The following is an 18363-nucleotide window of genomic DNA, read 5'->3' as shown; positions in this document are numbered from 1 at the left end:
ACAAACATCAATCTCCTGCCCTGAATAGTAGGGGGTATTCAATTTGAGTGACTTTCGTGTGTTCAAATATATTTTTATTAACTTGTCAGCGCGTTTAATGTTATACATTTTTTTTTTCAAATTGTAGCTGCTATGTCTGTTTATGGTTCTTCGGTGCAGCCGCCATCTTGCAATAGGGAATTTCCCCATTTTCATGACAGGGTCGGAAGCAAGTTCTCTCATTTAGGAAGATGTGGCAAAGCTGTCTCCCCTAGCAGTGCTATAACAATGAAGTTACAAGCGGTGTTTTTTAAGCACACAAGGAATATCATTAAGTTAACACATTATAAGGAGTGCCTCGTTATAAAAGTGCGTTCAATAAATAATCAACGAGATTTCGTCGTGTTTGCCAATAGTGGCTACTGTTCCTCCTACTGGGAATTAATGTTCTAGCTGCAGACTAGTGCTTACGCAAAAACGGCACTTCAGAAATACGTGGCATGCGTCATCACGCCGTTAAGGCATTTCAGAAAGTGTCGGCAAACTTTTAAACAAACAGTACTATCGGGTATTATAAGGACTTTAAATGGTAAATGACAATGAGGCAACATCAGGTTAGTGCACGCGATCCAACTCTTATAGTGAATTTTATATGTTTTTTTTTTAAAGCATCCATAAACTTAGATCGTTCTCACCTCATTGTTGTTATATTGGGAAGAGGCGTCCTTTTGTAAACTCTGGAAATGCACGTTGAAGAGGCTGCAGCGGAAGCTGTAATTCGTTGTATTGTACTTGTCACATGTTGAAATTAAAAATTGTATGTAAGTGACTTTGTAAACATCTGGTTTTGAAATTACACAGGATGGTGGTGTTGTTGTTGGTATGGTTTGACACAGTAGCTGCTTCGAAGCTCATTTACGGTACAGTTCACGCTCTGGAATGATGGCAGACGCAGTAACTGCTGTGCAGCTACTACACATATTCTCTCGCTCGCCTACTTAGTTTAGTTTATTATTTGATAATGCGCTCCAAACCCAGGGGTAGCAGGGCGCAGCAGTCACAAGAATACTTAAGCTTAGGTTACATACATAGGATACATACAGAAGATACAAGAGATGCATTACATGTGTTATTAATGTATTTGCAATACATGTATACAAAATATACAAGCTGTGAATACTTGCTCGGACTACTCCACAAAGGACATTTAAATGTGTGCATCATAGTTGTGCACATTGAGGTGTTCTTTTCCCACAAAATGTACAACTGCGCAAGGCAGAGGGTGGAAAGGGATTCTGAACATTTTCAAGTAAATCCTGATTTTCAAAAGATGTACACTTTTCAAAGCACAGGGAAACAAACATTTGCCTGTACTTATTTGGAACAGGTGTAAGGGGATATAAAATGTATGGGACGGTCACCTCTGATCCTGTCGTGCAGCGAGTGAGTGCTGTGTGTGTGTGAATACTTGAACGAATGTTGAGTCGAAGAGTGTGTGGGTGTGTTTGTGCTGGACCAGGGAGCTGATTTTGGAGGGCAGCAAAGTAACACTGCACTTTAAAAAAATAAAATGTATTTTATTGGCATTTTCAACAGTAAGAACACATGTAACTCCCGATCCCAACACATATAACCACCCCCCCTCAGCCTCCAGTACATAAACTCTGTAGATGGCTCCCGGTCTGAAGTTTCTGTGGGTGGCCAGCTCTCTTCACCAGCCGTTGTACGGACGCTTGCACTGTTTGAGAACCCCCCCGCCTCCTCCAATAGCCCTTGCCCCCCCCCCTAGAAACTTCAGCCATATCTCCTCCCAGCTTCCTGTCATGGCGTCTTCCCCAAGTGCTTCGAGTACTCGCACTCGCCCCAGCACTCTCGTTTTCCTCGGGCACCATGTGGCCCGTGAGTCCCGCTACAGATGATGCAGGATAATGTCCCAGTCCGAGAGAAACCTTTGGTGAGCCACTTGAATCCAATAGGTCACCGACTCCAGTGCCACATAGTTCCAGATTTGACTAACCCATTTGTGTTCTGTGGGGGGCCGTTTTTTGTTTCCATTTATGTGCCACCACAAGCGTTGCTGCCACTCTGAGGTTGATGTATGTCTTTCTTTGAGATTTCGAGGGTAGATTTACTAGAACCCCGCCCATTCCCAGAATGGCCATCTCTATGTTGTCTGGCATCTGACTCCCAAAAATACTATTCTTTGCTGCACGGATCATGTTCCAATAAGGCTTTATGACTGGCTGTTCCCACAAGATATGCTTCCACAGTCCCAGTTCCCCCACATCCCCTCCAGCAGAGCGCTGACGCAGTTGGGTAGAATTTATGTAGTTTTTCTGTGGTGAGATGCCATTGCACCATTATCTTAACCCACATCTCTTGAATCTGGATGGCTTGCATGAGTTTAGGGATATCTGCCCATAACTGAGTCCAAAGTTCCCCCTCCAGCGGCTGCCCCACTGCTCCATATAGTGCTATGCCTGGCTCCTTGCCCCTTCTGCTGTAATCCCATATAACGCTTCTACCAAATGTCCGTCCCTGTTTCCTTCATTGGGAACCATTCAAAGGGCGTGAGATCCCTGGTGGCTGCTGACCTGACCATTGGGTCTGTAAGCCAGTTCCTCAGTTGAGAGTAGCAATACCTCTCCCCCCTCATCTAGCCCAAGTAATGCTTGCACTGTGCAAAGTGTTTAATGTCCTGACCTGAGAACATGTCAAGTAGTTTGCAGCACCCTGCCGCCTCCCACCCGTTGAAGGCACCCTTTTCCATACTCAGTGTGAACTGGGGATTCCTAAACAGCAACGTCAGTGGGCAGGGGAAGGTGGTCAAGTTCACTCTCCGCACTAGCTCATCCCATGAGTCCCCAACGAGGGCCCCTATCCTGCTATGGTACATATTTGCATGTCTATCCCCCTTGGTTCGCCACATCACCTCGTCCAGCAGCGACCCCACCACCACTTTGTCCATTCGACACTAGACCTTCCTGTGATCACCACTGTACCAATCCCAGATCACTCTGATTTGAGCCACAAAGGAAATGGAGGCAGAAGTTTGGCACTCACAGCTCTCCCTTGCTTCTGGGAGCCATTACCATCTGCATAGCTACCCTGGCTCTCTTGCGGTTCCAAATGACCCCACATGTTTTTGAATGGTCACAAAGAAACCTTGTGGAACCCCCACTGGCATGGCTGTGAAATAGTACAGGATTTTTGTCAAAATCGCCATGTTAAGGGCTTTTATCCTCCCCATCCAGTATATTGATATGGGCCCCTATTCCGCCGGCAGGATTTCAGCTTTTCTGCTAAAGGCGGGTAGTTAGCATGGTAAAGGGCACCCAGAGAACCAGTAATCTGGTTCCCCAAATATCTAATGCCGGTTTCCGCCTATCTATACGGTACTGTCATGATCCATCGATCACGCCCCTTCTGGTCTTCCTGGTCCCTGGCACGTCGGGGGTTACTCGCTGTAGTACACCCAACATGGCCATATACACGGAACGCGGTCTATCGACCTTTACGTCCTATTCAGCACGTTCTATAAACTAGCCATTCCCCTGCGGTTCCTCGCGTCTCAACGCTACCGATAGCTGTGGCCTGACGTGCTCCGTAGTTCGTTCTCCATCGTGGGCTCCTGCATTTCATGTATGCTAGTGCCCAGGAAGAGGGTTGGGAATGTCTGGTCCCAATCCACATTACTGGTGCCAGTATGTCTGGTAGTCATGAATGACTGGAACCACCGTGGGTCACGATTGGCCCACATCTGACGTGCATGCAAGAGAGCAGATCTTCCATTGGCTATCTGAGATTTGAACGTCAAACAAATCTTAGATAAAAGAAGGGGCTCTGCCTCCATTCCAGGTCGATGAAGTTCGGTGTGAACTTCAGTAGGAGCCAAGTATCCTTAACGAGAGAGCAGACTTGAACCGCCGGTGACGTGCTAGGAAGGTTTGGCACACTGACCCCACTGTTGTCTCATCGGACCCCTGCTTTTGCATCGAACCAAGAAGGCCTGCAAGGCGCTTCGCACTTTGGAGTTGTGGGAACTACTACTCTTGGCATCTCCTACTTACCCTCGCAAAAGAGTCTCTTCGGAAGTGTTCCTGGGCCATCTAGTGAACTGTCCAGCTCGAACCCAGGGTATCGCATAGGAACACCGCCACCCAAGTTGAGACTGGAGGCTTTGGGAATCGCTTGCTTGTGATCCTGGGCTCTCTCCCGTTGTCCTAGCTCCTTTGGGTAATGATTTATGAGAGTGCACCACGCCGTAAGCATTTGCGGTTCCTGTGTCGCCCCGCCATGGTGACCATCGCTGAAAGTTCCTGCAGCTCTACCCTACCTTGTCCTGGGACGTGCTGCACCGAAACTATCCTTCTCCTTTCTTCGAGAGCTGAGTAAAGGCTATTGTCCCGACATGGACGATCGTCCCGCAGCTGCTGAGAGACGGAGCGTCCTGAAACTTCAAGGTTAACACCTATGAGCAAAGTGGGCTAGACTGCCAAAGTTTGGTCTGGACTGTGTCAAGGGTCGGTGAGTTCTTTTATCACTTACCGGTGGCCCCCTGGCACATCCATCTCTTTTTACGCATGAGAATCCCTTAAAATACTCACCTTGGCTGGGCTAGCCTGTGCTCCCCTGCTATTCCTGAACTCTGAAAGTCGTTCTATCCGCAAGGGTAGACCCTCCTCTATGAATAGGAATGTATTCTTCATCATCTCAAGCCCCTTCCTCAGCAGCTACAGTCCCCTGAAGAGAACCCGCTTTTCATTTTATGCACGACTGCGCGTTGTTAACACACAAATATACTTTGAGCACTAGGCTCCTCGCTTCGTAGGGCTGGACTACATAAGTTAGGGATTGACTCTGAAGAACGCCCTACTTTGATATATGTGTTGTACTGACCCCTTTCTATTGCAGGTTGTGGTCCTTTTCTCCCCCATCATCAACATTAGGCTAAACGCATTATTGTGTGTGTGTGTGTATATATGTGTATATGTATATATATATATATATATATATATATATATATATATATATATATATATATATATATATATATATAGTGAATAAGCGTGTAAGGTTATTATTTTCTTGATAACTGTGGTTTAATCGTGTTTTTGTTATAAAGGCCTATAATAAATGTATTGTTTATATACATCTGTCTACGGATAATCTGTGGAGTTTTACTGTGTGTGCTCATTGTGGGCTTCCGATCACTCTCAACCCTCCTGAGACTTAGCCTTGGCCGCCTGGCAGGCTAACGTAGATTGGTCTGGTTGGTCCAGAAGGCTCCCCTCTTTCACTAAACGGGGGTGGCCTCCTAAACGTCTGCCCACCAGGTCAGAGTTTGGAAATCCATCTTATCAGTTCCCCCTGAGGAGGTGACGACACCCAGTGATTCGTCACATCAGGTGCAATGATACTTTTCCACCAACTGTGGGGAATAACATTAATTAGGCTGATGGCTTTGAAAAGAGAGGGCAACAATGTCGCCACCAAACGGGGTTCAGCTTAATAAGGGCACTAGAAATACCGTCCAGTCCGGGGGCACGAGAATGTTTTAAAGAATTAATGATTTTAATTAATCCAGTAAGAGTCAGGGTAAAGGTCCCTGTCCCTACAGGAAGTACCAAGTCGGAGGTATTCGTAGGTTCTTTACCAATATTAAACTTGATAAATGCCTCCCAGTCCCCCTTACTCACATTAGTCAGAGTTGGCGGAGAGATTAAGACATTCTGTTTGTTATTGTCTATAATGACAATAGAGATCGTTGGCCCTTTAACCATTTTTTTTTTTAGCAGTTTGGTGGTGTTTCAGCCAGGAATGGTAAACCTTTTTCCTGATTTTGACAAGACGTACCAAGACGGAACCGCAGGAATCATGAGCAATCCTTTTCCTTAAGTCCACCCTTAACACTATCTTTGTTTCACAAATAGCTTTATTTTAGCCGTTTCTATGATCACTCTCTGAATGCTTCGGGGGGCGAGGGGGAGGTTTAAAGGTGGAAGTGCTCAGGGGAGCTGACAAGTCGAAAATGACATTAGGATGAACCTCAAGTACAAATTCTTGCAATGGGGCCAAATCAATAAAGTGGAACACAGAACCCGCCTCTAATGTATCTAATGCATGATCGGATGGAATGGCAGGACAAGGTCTCATACAAGACTCAGACAAAACTGCAAGGGGAAAAACTCCAGAGTTTCAAGATGTTGATTGACTAACTGGAGATTGCAGGTGTTCCAATGTATGCGGCACAAGCCACTGTTGATTTCCACGTGTCTCTGCTTTTGGTGGGTGTCGCCCGACTTCCAATCAGCTGACTCACCTGCCAAGCCCCCTATACACCCATTTACTTCTATGGGCTCCCACCTGCCAGAAATAATGTGTTTTCACCCGCCTTGGCAACACAAAAGGTTTCCGAGCTTTGCATGTATCTCTTTCTCCTCCCAGTACTTACATTTGAAGCACCAGCCTGGATCACAAGAATCTTATTTTCTAATGAAAGTCCCTCGCTTATACCGCCCACTGCCCAGAATACATATTTTCTATACTAGCGTTCAGGAAATTCATGATTCTGTTAAGGACAAAGAGGCTAAGTATTATGCTTCTCTCTCTTTAATGTCAGAGAACATCGTCCTTGGAAAAACAACTCAAAACCTTTGAACTTCCAGAAGAAAAGAGTCGTTTAACAAAAAAAACATGTGACAACTTCCCCCATCACAGTCCACTACGGGCAAATAACATCCCTAAACCAAAACCATGTCCTCTTCCTTGATGCACCCTTTTTCTAAGTGCCTTTATTTCATTGAAATGTCCGGAAGCTCATGAACTTCCACCACATTGAACAAGTTAAGCTCTGCTACGCTGATTTCATCTCCGTGCCTGAAACCTGAACAAACACACTTATAATTAAAATCGGGTAGGTTCTTCAGTGTCATAAATACTTACATTAGCGATAATAAATGATTACTTCTGTTATTAAATATGTACAACTTTATTATATGATCTTTCTTGGACAGATCTCATTTTTACACCAAAGACAGTACTTTGCTAATTGATCATATCATGCATCAGTAAATCACTTTTGCGAGGGTGGGATAATACTTTGCCTCTGTGTCTTTAATAGAATCATGACTTTCCCGAAATTTAGTATGGAAAATCTGTATTCTATGGCAAGACTGGAGGCTCCTACTATGCTTGTTGAAAGCTTACTACTAACAAAGCAACTTGTTCGATTACCTTGAAGTAGAATGTTTTAAAAACGGAGTCTCCCGACCAGTCCGCGGCTTTTATAATAACTTCGATCCTGACACCTGCTAAAAATTCCTCAGTCTCCATAAATCCTCTAGCAGAGTGCACCCGAAGCCTTGGTTGTCTATTCGTGCCTGTTCCATGGTCCGTTTATCCCATTTCACCAGGGTAGCGCATGGCACTGCTTTATGCGGTTTAGTAAGCCCATAGTAATTGAGATTTGCTGGCTGGCCTGTGTTCGGCTGTTGCTTCCTGATACACCTTGAGGCACTTAACACACAAGTTTAGGTTGATCAGGAAAAGCTTGTACCTTCTAGTGATGTGGAATGTACCTCCTTCGGGAGAAAAACACCTCTGCTATGTGTAATGACTCTCTTTTACACGGGATCAGGCATATAAAAGCAGAGCTACCTTTACCGCTAGTGCTTTCCTGGACAGTTGTTCATTATCCGACCACACTAGGAACAGTCTTAACAAGTTAGTAACGTCCCATACTAGGAAATGCTTTGAAGCTGGAGGCCTCATGAGCCGACTGCCCTTCATCACCCTCTTTATGAAGGCACATTCTTTGACTGAAGCTCCATGAACCGCAGCGTGCCTCGCTGAAATCACTGATTGGTATATGTTCACTGTCCTGTGGGCCTTATTCTCTGCCGCTAACCCTGCTAGGAAATTAGCTAGCAAAACCACATCTGTTGTAACGTTATTCGTAGCCCTTGCCATGCATCAGCTATCTCAAGCTGCTTCATATGATTTTGCCATTCCCGGGCTCCCAAGAGCTCCAGATAAATCGACTTCATTATTTCAAAAGGCCTGGTTTTCCCCAGGCATTACGGAAATCATCTATGCTAACCTCATCAGTGCTCCATTCATTACCACTGGGAGCAGGCACCCTGCCTGATCCTGAAGGATCTGCCGCATCTGTGGTAGCCGAATCAGCATCTCTGTTGAGGGCTCTAGGAGGTCTGGGCACCATGGTTGTGTCGACCACAGTAGGGTACTCAGGACCACTCTCACCTTGTGACTGCGCACATAGGCTAGTGTACGAGTGATCATGGTGAAAGAAGGGAAGGCGTACTCCTTTCCTGGCTCTCATTGTTGTAAGCAGGCATCTGTTGCTGCTGCTTCCGGGTCTGGCCTCCAGTGGACTCTGTCCTGGCATCAATGGATACTGGGACTGACTGTTCATTACCCAGCCCTCTGCATAAATGTTGGATCTTGACCCTCTGCAGAGCTCGATAATGGAAAGGGCCTGCAATATTGCTTGGATTGAGGAAGGCCAGCAGTCACACTAGTCTCGCTAATTGCCTGAAGGAGCTATTCTCTTTCGTTAACATCTTTATCTCCTTGCGGATCGACTGCATTTTGTGCGCTGGAAGGCTGAGTGACGCCTCTATTGTGTCCAGCAGGAACCTCAATAATTCCTTCATGCAAGCTGGCCCTAGATCGGACTTGTCTCAGTTTATCAGGAACCATAGGTTCTGCAAAAAGTGATACTGTCATCTGAGCCTGTATCGTTAAGAGATCTGTCTTGCGACATCAGGATCATATTGTCTACATAAATGATCATTCTTGTGCCCTGCTTGCAAAGTTTGGCCACTACTGGCTTCAGCAGCTTTGTGAAGCACCAGGGGCAGAGGACAGACCGAAGGGCATGCTGGAAAACTCCCACGTCTGTCCTGGCCAGATAAAACGCAGGAAGCGCCCCGTGTAGGGGAAAGAAATGAAACTGCCACATATGCGTCCTTGAGGTCTCTAGCGTGGTATATGTATTTACAAATCTCTTAATCTCATTGACAAAGGTACCACCATAAAGCAGACCCTCTGCCTTCTTGCCTGGTTCCAACGTGGTTAAGTCGGCTAACATCAAATCTATCTTGAATAGTATGTTCCTGTGCCTCTCCACCGAGATTGCACAGTTTGCGTTCCCGAGCATTCATATGGCCCTCCCGAGTCGAACCCACGCGGATGTTTGGGTCTATGGGGCTTTCCTTCTCCTTGCCTTTTTGGGCTTCTTCATTATTTTGCCTAGTAGACAAGCCAGGTCCAGCACTCATCCTGATGCCATCGGCAGGATCTAGCAAGACCTTAGGATATCTTCCATACTTGGTATTGAATGTTACAATCTCAGGATCTAATATTGTGTGTTGCCATCTGTTTAGCTAGGTGCAGCCTCAGACATTCTGCCTTGAGTTAGTTCCAGGCTTCCTTCCCAAGGGGTGTTCGCAATCGCTTGCCCAAGTATTTTGCCATCTTTGCCATCTTTGCTGATGGCTCCCATCAGATGATCTGGAGTGCATTAGTGCTTCTGGGTCAAATTCTCTGTCCGACTCATCTGTGCTCTTGATGTCATTGTTACTTTCTTCTGGAAATTAGGCATTGCTGTCCTCCACAGAGGATCCCTCTCTGACGAGGATGAGTAGACTACTTCAACTGTCTTTCCTTTCTTGGAATAGTCGTGCTCCCTCTAGAGAAACACCTTTTTTGGCTTCTTGAGTGCTTTTGGGTTTTACTTTTTTTTTTTAATCTTCCATGTTCGTATTAATACAATCAATCACATAGAGATCAAATGTAAATGAAAAAAGAACAAATACATTAGCTAAACAAACCACATTAGAATCCTGATTCCCCCCCCTCCCAAACCACCCGAAGACAATACACAAAACAGACAAACACCAACACACACATCCACGCAATCACTATTGGCTAAATATATAATGCCACTTCCCGAACCATAAACACCCAAATCGAAGATTAAGATTACCTATATATATATCATTGAAGGACGTCCATTTCTCAAAGTAGTCCTCAACCATACCTTTTTTTGTAAATGAAATCTTCTCATAGTTGGACAACATCTGTAATTCTCCAATCCAATCATAAGCCTGTGTTTTTTTTCCAGTGTTTTCCACACTTTGATTATTTGTTTGATAGCCACTATCAACGACCCATCTATCCATTGGCTATTTGTCCGGGCTGTAGAATCAGGATTTTTATAACGCAGATGAAGTGGGCAGACGCGCAAAAGAAATACCCATTACCAGGTACAACCTATTATATCCTTCCACTCGTCACGTACTCTTGTACACTCCCATAACATATGTAGTAAAGTACCTGTTTCCAAACCACAAGTCACTTTCTACCAGCCCAAGTTTATACATACGTATTTGTGTCCAATACAAACGCCCCAATACCTTCTGGTTAATCAGCCTCAAATTTAAATCCAGTTCTGCCCTAGAGCCTGCTATCAAAATATATTCCCAATGTCCTGGTGTAATCTCGCACTGTAAATCTACCTCCCATTCCTGTCGCAATTTGTTCCAAAGATCCATCAATCCCAGTTCCACTGGGCATAACTTAAGATAGGTAGAGACTAATCGTGGAGTTGTGTTGAAGATTTCACACAAACCTGGTCTTTTAACAAGCGGTGATTGTAACAAACTCATTCTATGTAATAACTTGCGGAGGATTATATACCTTTCTTTCTCGACTAAGTTACAATTTAGGTACATGGTATAATGTTTGGACACTTGCCTTTACATGCCTTCTTTTGGGTATGGTTTAGGCGAACTCCAAGATAGTGCCATGCCATTATTTAGGTGCATTGTTATGTTGGGATACTTAACTTCTGATACCGTATTTATTTATTTTTGCATTTTTAAAGCGCTCACACAACCCAGGGGCATTGATGCGCTGTTACAGGAATATGTCTCTTAGTTGCGTATTTATAATGCACTTAATACCCAGAGGTTTCTAAGAGCGGACACGGGGATCGAACCTGTGTTGCTTCGTGTTGTCTTGTTTCCAACGCGTGCACCTTGCCGCTGAGCTATCCTCCCGGATCTTACGTTTGTATGCACTCTGTCACTTTTAGATGGCACCATATGTACGATTGTACGAGGAGGTATACTTTTTCCCATACCGCGATGGCGATGTATATGAAATTTCCCCCTTTCATGATGGAGGAACACGCATTGGGATATGACTCTTTTACCATTCCAGTATGGCGGATGACTTGAGGAGAGGTAGCGTGCGCATGCGCGGTTCCTCTAGATCAAGGTTGTCCAACATACGGCCCGCGGGCCACAATGCGGGCCGCCTAGCCATTTTATGTGGCTCGCAAGGCCGTATGTTGGACAACTCTTGAGTATAAAAAAAAAAAAAAAAAAATAACATTATTTTTTAAATGTGCCTTTGTGCAAAACTGTAACTTCCTCTGGTGACCACATGGGGTCACCAGAGGTAGTTACAGTCCTCAGCCACGAAGCGTTAATTTATTTATTTCTGCAATGTTTGTCGGATATCCGACAAACATTGCAGAAATAAATACATTTGTCAAGAAGATCTTGGAACTTGATGATGGAGGAAGGAGAGACTAATTTGTATCACGGCATAGTGAGGGTTACCTCGGGAATAGCCTTCATTTTCAGTAAGCGCGGGTCCATACAATTGCCCAGTACTCCCACAAACTATGAACAATTGGATTAATATAGTAGCAATTACTTTCCATTTAAATATCCCATTTCAGGCAAGTAGGACCCACCCTGCAAGAGAGCAACGGGCTCCGGCCCAGACATGCCCGTTGCTCTCTTGCATGGTGCTCCGAGGGCAAAAGGTGAGCCGAGATGAAGGGAGGAGGTGGCAAGGTGAGGGCGAAGGATTATGTGGACAGGTGCTGTGCAGGAGTTCCTCTCGGCGAGGGCAGCACAGCGGATTCCTGAACCCCTGATTAGCCGCGGGCCGCTGCTCAGAGGGCCATTGTGCGGAGTTATTTTTCAAGGTTTGTCATCTCTGGACATATGTTTAGCAGGGGTTGCAGCGACACAGCCTGTCTGCCCCAAAAATCGTTCTTTTGAATTGCGAATGTCACCGAAGATGAACCTTTATCAGCTGAGAAACTTAACCTTTGCAGTGTCTTTTCCTCGTCCCGAGACAAAGAAGAACAGCGGGAGCTCAGTTACCCTCTAAGCACAGTGCGGATTGATGAAAATGTCCATGCATTATACCAAGTACATTGAACATTATAGATGTAGCCAGTGGGGTATCAAAGCATGGCTAATACCACATGTACAGCACAATATGTTAACCTAGTAGTGCCCCAATAACACACTGCAACCTGCAAATGGGCCTCAGTGGACCACCTGCCAAGGTTTCTGGAAGTTGCTTATGATCTTGATCTGTGATCTATGATATGATCTGATATGATAGGTTATTTATAACATGCTTAATACCCATGCAGCAGTGATCCCAATCATAAAAGTAAAACAGGCAAGCCCAACAGGTATAATTTATTTTCACTCTTTTGGTAGCGCAGTCTGAGGGCAGCCTATACCCTTCAGGAGAGGTGTGAGCTGATACAGTTGCAACACAAAAAACAATAGTGCTATGTTGCCAAAATACCGTAGTTCTTGTCTTTCGGGTCTCAGCAGAGCCAGGCTTTTCAGCATCAGACCAGAAGCATGGGTGCCTTTGCGCTGGGCTGGGGTCAAGTCGGAGAGCACCAGCGATGGGCCCCAATGATGCAGTTCTGTTTGGCAGTGGTGCTGACTTGAGGGTAGAAAACGCTGGGAACAGTAGGCCGTGCCAAGTGGATGGCCCTGGAAGACTCAGTGACCTCTGGGCCTGGACAAGGGAATACTTGCCTTTGGCGCTGTGCAGGCTCGGCTGACACAACACAGCATATGGTTACGGCAAAGATGTCAAAGCTTCAGCATTGTCATTGAGCAGAACTCTGAGATTCAGGGGTGGTGGAGCGTCGAGGTCCAGGATGATTATGATGGTGTCAATGGGGCCAGCGCTGAGCAGCTCCGCTCAGGAGGGCCATGGGCCGGTGTGGGGCCGACAGGTCAGTGGGCAGACTGCAACAGGCCTGCTCGAGCCATCCTGCTATTTATACAAATCTCGGGCTGAGCAGGGCCTGATGGGAGAAAGGAACTGCGCTACAATCTGCTCTTCTGCTGGGCTCTGCCTGCTGGAGATGCCCCCTACACGCGGGACAGGCAGCTCTGCAGGCGCTCAGAGCTTCCGGGGGGTGGGGGGTTGGGGCTGGGTCAGGTCCTGCCTTCTCACCCTCACTTAGCGGGGCTTCCCAGAACTGACCCAACCCCTGTCCTCTTGCATGCAACTCATACTTAGCTGGCAGGGGAGAATCTGATCTCAAGGGCAGATCTCCCAAGGTGAGGCTTACCCATTGCAAATCGGATTTGCTGACCCCTGCTATATTCCCAAATGCGGGATACACAACTGCATTATTTCTGGTAGTGGGGGACTGCGTTCGCGCTCTCCCCCGATTTATTGGTGAAAGAAAAGGTAAAGTGTGCACTAGGCCTGCTAGGTTGCATACTTTAAGATTGTGCTCACATTGCGTTTCTTCAATTAGGTTCACCTTTGGGTGATCACTTTTCCACATTTTATCTGTTGAATTGAATTATGCTTCTTTCTTCACCACAGAAGTAATGTGTATTACAGAAATAAGCTACCATATGTATTGGGCACACTGCACATGCAGCATCAATCATGCTTTGTACAGGACAATGCTGGCCTAAATTGGGCACAGCAGGCATAGACATGTTGCTACAGAGGCATATTTTGGGTACAACCAGCATGACAATGTGTTACATCAGTGACAGTGCTGTCTTACACTGTGGACACATTGATCATTAAAATGTGTTGTGTTGTAAAATGTTCTTTTCTGCTGTTGGTGATATGGAATTTTCATGTTCCCCTCTAGAACTGATTGTAAACTTATGGCTTTTTGGTCACCTTTTCTGCTGTAAAATGCACCATTTCAACCCCATATTTGAAAAAAAATTCTTGGGGGGGTGGGGAGGAACCCCCCCAAGCCCTCCCTACAACCTTATAGCTCTCTCGGTAAGCTCGGTCGCCCCCACTATTTCAGAAAAATATTAACACATAGACACTGAAAGAAATCACAAGCAACTAACCTTTGATCACTACCCATGACACCAAAAAATATCTTTGGGACTGCATGGCTATCCCTGCCTGTGATGCTATTGTGTCAAAGGTCACACAATATCGTTTTTTAAGATACTGCTTTGGGTGAGGTTGTTGACTTTTGGCTCGCCGGCCCACTGGGTGACAAAAAGCTAATGCTTCAGCCCCACATTCAGACAGGTTGGACAAGCCTGCTCTAGATTGATACGTCTGTTTACAGGGTGGACCGGTTTGGCTTTTCAGTGCAGGAGAGTGTGTTTCCTAGTGCACGGCGGTGCGCTGAAGTACAGGTAAGCGTTAGACAAAACGAGATAGCATGGTGCCAAGGCGAGGTAGCGCTATTGTGAATGCAACGATTCGTGTTTAAAAATATGGACTTGACTGATGATAGTCCCTATGGTTGACTTTTACAGGCTATCGGTATCAGCTGCGTGTGCAAGACAAAGTGCTGTTTGGCTCTTTGAGCTGCGTGTCGGAGTCCGGCACTCTGGAATACTTGGATCCAGCTACTGTCTACTTTTGGTGATTCCCCTATTGGGGGTGAGTACACAGCCTGATTATAGATTGGGGTGTTTTGTCTTGTATATGCCCTATTTACTATTAGGGGAGGGACCACACCTTCATTTACGGAGTGGTATTATGAATCTGTTGTGGGAGAAGGCTATTAAATATACACCTTGGTTTATGAGTGAGGCAGTTGGTGCTGTTTTTACTACTTACATGGGTGACACGTGCATTTTCTGTTTTCCTGGATAGGACTTCCCCAGTGGCTTGCTTCCCCGTTTCAAGTGTTAAGGTCAGTACCTGGTACTTGTGAAATACTGCCTTTAAGTTGGTTACAACATGTGATTAGTATCCTGATGGGTGTTTATCTGTACTCTCTTAGGTGAATTTACACAAGTGTGAACAACATTCGGAACAATTAGGCTTTCTTTGCCCTGAAGATGGATTGTTTTTCAATCCGTAACGCATTGGCTATGTAACATCCTATACAGAAGCCTTTTCGGATATTGGTACAAAAGAAAGAAATTTGACTATTCTCTACACACTTGTCAATACCCGATATTAAAGGGTGTATCTATGATATGTGAGATTAAGGAAAGATGTTACAATGTTAACATACTTGTTTCTGACCATAAGTGATGTGAAGTACTTCATGTTTTGAACTGACTTTTTTTGTTTGAACTGACTTGATGCACGTATGAGATTTATGTATCAGCAGTAGACTGAATCTTTAAGTTGTGACCAAGAAACTATAGGCTTCGAAACTTATTTTTGCGTTTAATCTGTTTGAACTACACCATATTGGTATTCTTTATGTTTATTAAATCAAACTGGCCTGGAATTTTTATTGAACTGTGTTTGAAGATTCACACCGAAGTGTGTTAAGGGGGGACACCTATGTTGTGCGGATTCCCCACACACACACTACTACCATACCAACTTTGGGTTCGGAGGAGCCCTTCGGAGTGCATTTGCGGGTTACTGTACGGTGACGTATGGTTTTGTTTTGCTCTTTCTTTCTCGTTTCCCTGAGCAGTATTTACATCTCAACGCTTCAAAACGTAACATATATTTAAATTATTTAAAATATCACCAATCTTCTTAATCTCTCTCAACATCTAGCTCTTCCATTTCAGTGTTCGATTATCAAGTTGTAGTGCAGGAGTATTCCATATGGAAGCCTCATAAGTAAACCACTAATATTGTTCATTATCTTCAAACCAAGTAGCCAGCGCCACACGAGTAGCCTCAATCGAGGGTAAGAAATTACTTGTAGAGTCTCGTTTATCTCTAGAATATACATTGTCAAATGAAAGCGGTTTTTCCACCTCCCTCTCCAAATTTACCCAACATGGAACTCTACCTCACTCTGGCGTAAAATAATAAGATGCCTTTTTTAGCATGAACCGTTTTTGATACTTAACCAAATCAGGATAACCAAATCCACCTTCACTAACCCCTCGCATCAGCATGAATCTTGGAATTTTTGGTCTTTTCCTACTTCCCCATAAGAATTTCTGAAAAATTCTGTCAATCCTTCTCAAGTTTTTCATTGTAAATTTCAATGGTAAAATCTGATATACAGTACTTTTGGAAGGAGCGTCCTTTTTATCGCGTTTACTTTTGCCCATAAACCGAACTTCTACTTCTCCCATCTCCTTGTATCAGCCCCATCAATCTATCAACATTGTAATCCACTGCCATATTTAGGTTCCACAAAACATAAATTCCTAGAAATTTCACCTGTTTATCTGACCGTTTACAGTCCCATGACTCACAACAATTCTTAGTACTAGTCGGTGATAAAGGAAAGACCTCGGTCTTATCCCAGTTTATTTTGTGGCCAGACAGCTTTCCAACTTCCTCAAATACTTTGTTTAACAACGCACTACCTTCTTTTGGGGTTAGTTAAAATCACAACCATATCATCGGCATACGACAACGCCTTATGTTCATTGCCTCCCACACATATACCTTGAATACCAACCTCTTGTCTAGTGCGCACTTCCAATGGCTCAAATGCCAAATTAAACCAAAGAGTGGAGAGCGGGCAACCTTGTCTAGTGCCTCTCGTTTAGGAAAATTTGCTTGAGATGACCCCATTCAGATGACCCCATTCAACCAGATCGTCACCTTAGCTCTCGCATGGAGACAATCTATTGCACCCAGAAAAATCTCACCAAAGCCCACCTCCTTCATTGTACGTTCCAAAAAAGACCAACACACTCTATCAAAGGCCTTTTCTGCTTCCAAGAAAACCACTGCAGCTCCAGCAGTCATCTCTCCACGTAACCCCAAAATGTCCACCAGAAGTCTCACATTGTCGTACCATAATCTCTGCTGCATAAATCCAGATTGCGTCTCATGAATAATTTTGCCAATACATACTTCAAGTCTATTTGTTAAAATGTTTGTAAAAAGTTTCAAATCAACATTGAGTAAAGATATTGGGCGATTATTACCACACTTTGTGTGATCTTTATCTGGCTTTGGAATAAGATAAATGAGTGGCTCACGCATTGGATGGACATAGGTTCCCATTTCTTAGAAAAAAATGAAATTGCTTGCACAAAAAATTAGACCACTATCTTGGAATATTTCTCCTGGCAAACCATCTAAACCTGGCAAGTTACCAGCCTGAAGTTGAGACATAGCTTTTGGCACTAAAACGTTCCCCTCTCCCCTTAAGCACTCTCTTGTGCACCCCCTCCTCAAGAAACCGTCTGCCGATCCTACCTGCCCGGCAAACTATCGCCCGTTCTCCATCACTTGTTTCCTGGGCAAACTCTTGGAAAAGCTGGACATCTCTCAGCTCAATCTCTACACTGAATCTGTTGGTTGTCTCCATGACCATCAGTCTGGCTTCAGAGAGTCCAGAGGCGCAGAAACTGCTCTCCTGAACACCTCTGAAGATCTGCTCTCACGCATTTATTCTAGCATTACTTCTGTCCTCATCCTCCTGGATCTTTTCTCTGCTTTCGACACGGTCAACCACAGCATCCTGCTCCATTGATTCCGTGAGAACCTGGGCATCATGGATCCGGCCCTAGAGAGATTAACCTCCTTTCTCTTGGACCGCCCCTCCCAGGTCCAACTTGGTCCCTTTCTTTCTGCAACCTCTCTCTCAACCTGTGGCGTTCCCCAGGGCTCTATCCTCTCACCCTGGCTTTTCAACCTCTACATGGCCCCTTTGGCCCACCTGATCTTTCTCCTCTAACTTTCAGTGTTATTCGGATGACACGCCGCTCTCCTCAGCCTCCTCTCCTCTCTCGCTCATTCTTGACTGTCTAACTGCAATTCAGGATTGGTGCGCCTCCAATGATCTCTGCCTTAATGCCAGTAAGACGGAGATCCTTCTCACTGGGAACCCTGCTTCTGCTTTCCCTCTCTCACTCTGGCAGGCCGCCTTGGGCCCTGTTCCTTCCCCTCCTTGTGAAGCAAAAAACATTGGTGTCATCTTCAACTCTACTCTCTTTCTCTCCTTACATCTCGGATATCTCCAAGAAGTCCCACTACCAGCTGCACCTCCTCTAAGGGACTCTTCCCTTTCTTACTTTCCCCCAGAAGCTCACAGTCTCCAGATCCTTGGTTCTCTGTAGGCTGGACTACTGCAACAGCCTCTTTCTCAATCTGCCTTCCTCTACTCTTCGCTCTCAGCAACTAATCCAGAACAGGACT

The 18363-nt window shown here is 45.1% G+C and overlaps 1 protein-coding gene and 1 non-coding gene across 5 annotated transcripts in view; both read left to right on the top strand.

Moving 5' to 3' along the window:
* The first annotated feature begins 494 nt into the window (after positions 1–494).
* The window catches only part of PUS3 (pseudouridine synthase 3), a 123409-nt gene continuing 105540 nt past the window's right edge, over positions 495–18363 (top strand). Inside the window, exons 1-3 of one of the 4 annotated variants that reach the window (XM_069651607.1) lie at positions 520–593; positions 14595–14721; positions 14938–14977. The gene's annotated coding sequence lies outside the window, so the exon portion shown is untranslated. Of the gene's footprint in view, positions 594–14591; positions 14722–14937; positions 14978–18363 lie in introns of those variants that run through there. The other 3 variants (XM_069651611.1, XM_069651608.1, XM_069651610.1) reach the window with 3 other exon arrangements.
* LOC138581536 (U1 spliceosomal RNA) lies at positions 13355–13516 on the top strand. The gene has a single exon (XR_011304608.1). It is a non-coding gene; the product is annotated as a U1 spliceosomal RNA (small nuclear RNA).

The sequence above is a fragment of the Ambystoma mexicanum genome, chromosome 3p (assembly GCF_040938575.1).
Source record: "Ambystoma mexicanum isolate Mex_15411 chromosome 3p, UKY_AmexF1_1, whole genome shotgun sequence".
Lineage (NCBI taxonomy): Eukaryota > Metazoa > Chordata > Amphibia > Caudata > Ambystomatidae > Ambystoma > Ambystoma mexicanum.
The sequence above is the reverse complement of the archived record's forward strand: the minus strand, read 5'-3'. Positions and strand labels throughout refer to the sequence as shown.